Source organism: Bos taurus, chromosome 26 (assembly GCF_002263795.3).
Source record: "Bos taurus isolate L1 Dominette 01449 registration number 42190680 breed Hereford chromosome 26, ARS-UCD2.0, whole genome shotgun sequence".
NCBI lineage: Eukaryota > Metazoa > Chordata > Mammalia > Artiodactyla > Bovidae > Bos > Bos taurus.
This window is the reverse complement of record NC_037353.1, coordinates 38,176,996-38,184,324: the sequence shown is the minus strand read 5'-3', so window position 1 is coordinate 38,184,324 and position 7,329 is coordinate 38,176,996. Positions and strand designations below refer to the sequence as shown.

The 7,329-nt window shown below is 38.9% G+C and overlaps 1 long non-coding RNA gene across 1 annotated transcript; it reads left to right on the top strand.

The window, feature by feature from the left end:
* The first annotated feature begins 4,099 nt into the window (after window positions 1–4,099).
* Window positions 4,100–6,744, top strand: LOC132343999 (uncharacterized). The gene is made up of 3 exons (XR_009493063.1): window positions 4,100–4,994; window positions 5,548–5,726; window positions 6,377–6,744. It is a non-coding gene; the product is annotated as an uncharacterized lncRNA (long non-coding RNA).
* Window positions 6,745–7,329: the final 585 nt, after the last annotated feature.

The window sequence follows — 7,329 nt, the reverse complement described above, 5'->3', positions numbered from 1 at the left end:
AGGGATAGCACTCTATTTTTTTTTTCCATTCCCACAGACGATGTGCTAGGCTTTCAGCGTCTGCTGCAACAACAAAATAGTTTATTTTTACTCAATTTTTCTCCCCCATAAAGAAAAATCAACGAAGTATTATCATGTTTCTTAAATACAACTGAACTCATCTTATTAGGGAAAAGTGAAGAAGGATGTGTCATCTTATTAGAAATGACATGATGTATATACAGCCATATGTTTTCAAAGGGTTTTCTGTCAGTGTTAATCAAAACTCCTCCAAATTTATGAACCTCCAGAGCAGCATGTCAACCATATGGGACCATATGGGAAATATCTCCCCTTCAATATTGCGAATTTGAATTAATAATAAACATAACTTAGTGAACCTAAATGAGAAAAACATATCAATGTTGAATCTCAGAAAAGTAGAAACTTATAAAAAAATTCCCCTGGGTGTTAATTTTGTTAGCATTCTGTCTAATATCTCTATCACACTGCTCTAGTTTTTCACTCTGCCTGCTCATTTATTGGACAGAGAATTGGTTGCGACCTATTTCATGATTGCGACTAAAGTATGAAATAATCAGTACCTCATATTTCCCCCCTTTGCTTTGCATTTTGTGGGAAAACAGAAAACTTGGACTGAAAAGAAACCAGGAAAAATATCTGTGTTATTATTTAGTTTCTAAAATTTGACCATTGAGATCTTTCCCAATCTACATCCATGGCCTTCCCACATAGCAATTACTATTATTTGCATATTACTATATTACTAATTCTTCACTACATTACTCTATTAATTACTACCTTCCTACACTAATTGCTATATTGTTAATTTAATATTATATATTACAAATCACTTTTATTATAATACCATTATCTTATTTGCCTAGCAGTCACCATCTCCTTTCTATTATTTTAGGAGATAATATCATTTTAGGATCTGCATTATGTAACTTAGACTGATTTCTAACATTGACTGGATGTGGGCATGTGTTACGGTATCATCAAGCAAGCGAGTTCTTTTTAGTTGGAGGAAACAATTTTGATTCTCGCACATGGATCTCAAATATGAACTTTCAGAAGACTGGGGGGAGGTGGTGGTCATAATTGGGAACAGGCTGAAAATGAGCCAGAAATGTACAGCTGTTGACCATAAACTTACCACAATGGGCAGGGGCTAGGAACTAGACCAGGGGCAGGGAAAGAGGGCTAATCTCTCTTTATAGTATTTTCTCTATTGTTCAGAGAAAGATTTGGGTGAGGACGAAGATGTTGATAGTGATGATGATTTTGCTGATGATGATACTGTCTATCGTGAGTCATCATAATACTAAGAAAATACACAAATAGTATAATAAGTTTAGAAACAGTGTGGCATAACATGCTAATCATGGAATCAAGATTGCCAGGAGAAAAATCAATAACCTCAGATATGCAGATGACACCATCCTTATGGCAGAAAGTGAAGAGGAACTAAAAAGCCTCTTGATGAAAGTGAAAGAGAAGAGTGAAAATGCTGGCCTAAAACTCAACATTCAAAAAATGAAGATCACAGCATCTGGTCCCATCACTTCATAGCAAATAGATGGGAAAATAATGGAAACAGTGACAGACTTTATTTTCTTGGGCTCCAAAATCACTGCAGATGGTGACTGCAGCCATGAAATTAAAAGACAATTACTCCTTGGAAGAAAAGTTATGACCAACCTAGACAGCATATTAAAAAGCAGAGACATTACTTTGCCAAAAAAGGTCTGTCTAGTCAAAGCTATGGTTTTTCCAATAGTCATGTATGGATGTGAGAGTTGGACTATAAAGAAAACTGAGCACCGAAGAATCGATGCTTTTGAACTGTGATGTTGGAGAAGACTCTTGAGGGTCCCTTGGACTGAAAGGAGATCCAACCAGTCCCTCCTAAAGGAAATCAGTCCTGAATATTAATTGGAAGAACTGATGCTGAAGCTGAAGCTCCAATACTTTGGCCATCTGATGCAAAGAACTGACTCATTGGAAAAGACCCCAATGCTGGGAAAGACTGAAAGCAGGAAGAGAAGGGGATGAGAGAGCATGACATGGTTGGATGGCATCACTGGCCTGATGGACATGAGTTTGAGCAAGCTTTGGGGGTTGATAATAGACAGGGAAGCCCACCGTGCTGCAGTCCATGGGGTCAAAAAGAGTTTGGACATGACTGAGCAACTGAACTGATACACATGCTAAAATGATACCTAGTGAGCCAGCCCTGCTATAATCCCTTCACATTGAATTTGGTTGGATGTATCATTTGCTCCTGGTCCACAGAATATGGCAAAGGTGAAAGGACTTACCAGATGTAATGGAAGTTCAAAAACAGACTGATTTTAAGTTAATGACAAGCAAGATTGTCCTGGGTGGGCCTGACTTTGTCAGGTGAAAGGCTCAGAAGAGATTCTCCTCCTGGCCATGAAGAAGTCAGCCGCCGTATTGTGGAAGGTTCTGTGAGAAGGCCATATGGCAAGACGCTGATGTGGCCTCTAGGAACTGAGAGCAGCCCTGGGATGAGAGCTGACAAGAAATGAGGACATCAGTCTTACAGTAGCAAGGAACCTAATTCTGCCAATAGCACATGAGCCTCGAGGAGGTCTATGAGGTCCACCAAGGAAAACAGCTGAGTCAACATTTTGATCACATTTTTTTTTTGAGATCCTGAGCACAAGACCCAGATGGTTGAGCCATAGAAATTGTGAAATAATAAATTTTATGTTGTTTTAAGCCCCTATATTGGTAGCAATTTGTTACATAGCAATAGATACCTTCCCTTGTAGCTTAGTTGGTAAAGAGGCCGCCTGCAATGCAGGAGACCTGGGTTAGATTCCCGGGTCGGGAAGATCCCCTGGAGAAGGAAATGGCAACCCACTCCAGTATTCTTGCCTAGAGAATCCCATGGACAGAGGAGCCTGGCCGGTTACAGTCTATGGGGGTCGCAAGAGTCAGACATGACTGAGTGACGAAGCACACAGCCCACAAAGGACCAAATAATATAAAAGAGAGAAGTCTTATCTGGGAATTTGATCATGGATTTGGGATTATTCATTAGAAAGCTGGGGTATAATTCTTTCTTCAACATTACCTATACTTATAAAACTTTTATAGGAAGAGAATCAGTTATTTTCCAAGACCACAGATGATAAAACAAAAAGGTATCTTCGTTCATTTTTTTCAGAGACTCTCATCTCAGAGACTCTGGTCTAATTGATTTCAGATGCTATCTGGGCATCAGTATTTGTCAAAGTTGCCCAGGAGAGTCTAATGTGCTGTGCTGGGTTGTCAGTTTCTTCACAGCAAGAAATATGCTCCTCCACAGTTGATTGCAAATAGTATTAAAGTCTGTACTCTGCGGGCAACGGGTCTTAAGTCAAAGTGGACTTCAGAAATGCTGATGCAATAGCTAAGTGAATGGGGAGAGAATGCCAGGCCTGCCAGGACATATCTGGTATGATGTGTGAAAGGAAGCAGCCTAAAGTAATTCTGATGGGAGGTCCAGGGGCTATTGAATAAATGTGAAGGAATGGGGTTGCTCAGCTCCTTCTTGGTAAAGTCTTGATTCCAGATCAAGCTACTCTCCTCAAGCCTACCTGAGTCCCATCTAAGTAGCTGGGGTATTCTCGTCCTTCCTTTGGCCTCCATATTTGGCCTAGCATGTTTTATTTTTTGTTGTTAATCATTTCTTTTCCATATTCTTTCTGTTCCTTAGAAAAATTACTTCACCAAAGCCTGCCTGGCTAAAATAAATGATATGTAAAGAGAGAGAAAAAAAAAAAATCCTGAACCATAGGAGATGGCAGTTCAGTAGCTGGAAATATATTTGAGAATTGTCTCTGAGTTTGTAGAAGGTTGCAAGGAAGATCTTAGCCTAACTGGGCAATACATACTTTGGAATAAAGTGATCGGCACACTGGACTAGAAGATCTGCCTATAAAGAACAAGTAAGTCTCCATCTCAAAGAACCGGGCAAGTCGGGATAAGCCAGGTTTTGCTGCAGTAACAAACAGCTCTAACATCTCAATGACTTACAAAAAAAAATAAGAACAGGTTTATTTCTGGCGAATGTCCCATCGTTCCCTTAGTACGAATGGTTGGGGCCTTTCCTGTGTGTCATTCTGGGTCAAAGACTGGTTGATGGACCCTCAGCCATACTGGGTTTTGCCAGTCAGCGTCAGAGGAAAAGGGGCGGGGAAGCCACTGTCTCTTAAAGGCTTCTGCCAGGAAATTACACACGTCACTTCCCCTCACATTTGATTGGCCAAGGCAAGTCATGAGACTTCAAAGGTCAAAAAGTGCAATTCTATCCTGTATCTATACTGAGGAAGAGAATCAGACATTTTGGGGAAGTAGCACTAATAACTACCACAAGGATTTAGCCCAGAGTTTCTCTGAGGCCCCTGATTTCTACAGTACTTCCAGAGGTCTATGAATCCACACTAGCTAAAAGCACTGTCTGAAGATCCCCAATTACTATATATTGGATAAATGTATTTCTATTTAGAATAGCTATAGACGTGTTTTACTGAATTTCAAATTACTGTTGAACTCTGATTTTTACTCTTGATGTATTACTTTTCAAAGAACTTGCATTAAAATTACAACTACAGTTATGTTGAGGAAGTTTTGAAGTTAAAAAAAAAAATGTTCTTGTGTTTGAGAAGGTCAGGAGCCATGGAATTAACTATTTGCCTGACTCATTGCCATAAGTCAGCCAGATGGTTTTCTTAGGTAATTTCTTTCACAATTCAGGTTGCATGATGATGCTGAAATAAGTGTTTCATGAATATGGAAGGGGTTGATTGAGACATACACTCCCCCTCTAATCCATCTATTACTGTTGCTACCATGTAAACTACGCATGGTAGTTTCATTCATCAGATTCTCCACACTTTCCAGAACACATCTGAATATACAGTTGCCTGTGAAATGGCAATGTAGTAGAGGCACTAAAACTCTAGGTTTTGAATAAACAGGTAATTTTCCTTGTATTTTTAAGCTGAAATCAGTTGTAGACAAGTAGCTAATATTCCTACATTTTTGTGATCAACTTGGTAAAAATTCACTTGAATTAAGAAGTTAACTACTTTCTGAATGTCCACCTGTAACTCATGGTTCCTGCTAGGGAGGAGTGGGAATCAAGAATCTTTGTTCTTAAATCTTTTGAGAAAATATTCTATCATGTTATTTTCTTTCTGCTTTTGAATTCACCCTGCAGCCAGTTCCTTTCAATGGTGCTGGTTGAAAAGATGTGGAATAAAACCAGCATATTCTGAGGGGACACTCCCTCTGCACCTGTTCTTTTCTTCTGATAAAGACTAGCCACAAAGGAACCAAGTGTGAGGAGGAGAATTCTCAGTGCTCTCCCGTACTTACCCTTTCCTCTGTCTCTGGAATTTTCTTACACTATTGGTTATGCCATATGATATCCTGCAGAACTCCTTCACCCACGAGAATTTTCCCTAGGCTTGGAACCCAGCATCCACCTGCAAAGTGCCCAATGATTCAAAAACAGCATTCTTCTTTCAGATGGCTATGTACAGTTTTGAAAAACTCTGCCCTGGATCTAGAAAGAGAGAGCAGTCCCATGAAATTGGCATCTTTTAATAATTTCTGCATCAGACGAAAAGGAACAGTTTTCCAAATACAACTGGATATGCCACAAAGAGAAAAATAAACTGGAAAACATCTTAAGCCCTCCACTGCAGGTGTGTTGGCAAAAATTTCCACACAACTTTCGCATGATTCCTGGTGCTGAAAAAAAAAAATGTTTATACTGACAGCTCTTGAATTGAGAAGAGTGATATTATGGAATATCCTGGTTTGTTTTTTTTTCACTTAATTTTTGTTTTATTGTAAAAGTGACCTAAAAGTTGTAAAAATACTCTACAAATACAAAAAAATAATAGAAGGAAAATGCTTCCTTCAGTAATCACATTACTCAAAGATAACTATTAACATTTGTTGTATATTTTTCAACACTTTTTCTATGTTTTAAAAACACATGCATTTTGTCTCAAACTTTAGTGCTGAATTCTGTGTTTAAGGTGCAAGCTTTATAGCTGTTGATTCAGCTTTAGTTTATTGTTCTCATACTCTATTGACTTTTAATGAACTTCATCAGACAAGGACCAAGAATGGGATGTTAAAAATATCCAATTCAAAAATCAGTCTATCAGTTTTGTATTGTATTCTAATAGGGTGTGCTCTGTATATTTTAATTTTTAATACTTAAAATGTACACAAACTTTACTTTAAGTTAAAGATATACTTTAATTGTACATTGTAGATTTTTAAAAATCTTGAAGGTATTCTACATAATATGAAGACTTTAAAATTATTTTTCTTGTCTCTCTAGGAGCAGAAGATTATTTGGAGGAAAAAATAGAATTCAGAAGATATATTAAGAACTGTGACTTTTGCCAACATAGAATGACCTCTTTCAGCTCAACTGAAATTTTGTTGTTGTTGCTTGAATTGGACTTTGAGGCTAAAACTTCTACCCTTGGCTTATTTTATTTTATTTTATATTTGCTTGCTAGTTTTGCTCCTTTGCTTATTTTTAAACAAACTCTAGGGTATTTTGTTTTTGTTTCAGGGTAGGGAGGATAGTAGGAAGAGAGATGGATTTTGTTTTTTTAACCCAATTAAGGTCTTCATCTTTCCTAAAGGAGTTAAGCATTCATTTTTACTGATTTGAGTTCAATAATATGATACCTACATCTCTGTTTATGCTTGTTTTTAAACTTATTTTTGCTCTAACTTTGCTCTGTGAACAAGATCTGGCTGGTCTTTTTCCTCTAGGTAGGGATTCTTAATCTTGATTCTCAGACCCCCTTGAACATCAGGTTTCTGAAGATTTCCTGAGATAGGGCAAAACTCGTGTGTGTGTGTTTGCGGGGGAAAGATCCACACTTCTCCTTACCTTTTCCTCCCCTCAAACCACCAATACATTCCCCTCTTGACTTTCACCTGCTGAGAAAATAGAAGCCATCGGAAGAGAATGTATCCCACCATCACCACCTAATCTGCCCACCTACCTATTTGGGACCCACTGATCGGAAGGTTGTGGAAGAGGAGGGAGCCTCTGTTTGAGAAGCTCTGGGAGAATGGATCCTCAGGGCGAGAAAGCGGAGAATGTTTGGGAAGACGTGGTGGATGCAGAAGGCTGCCAAGGCTGGCCCACTCTGAGTCTGGGGAGCACACAGAAAAGGGGGTGGGGGTGGAGGGGGCGGGAGGGGATGATGTCAGCTGGGGTAGGTACTGGGCCCTCCTGGATGAGGTTTTAGGACATGAAGGGAAACCTGGGAG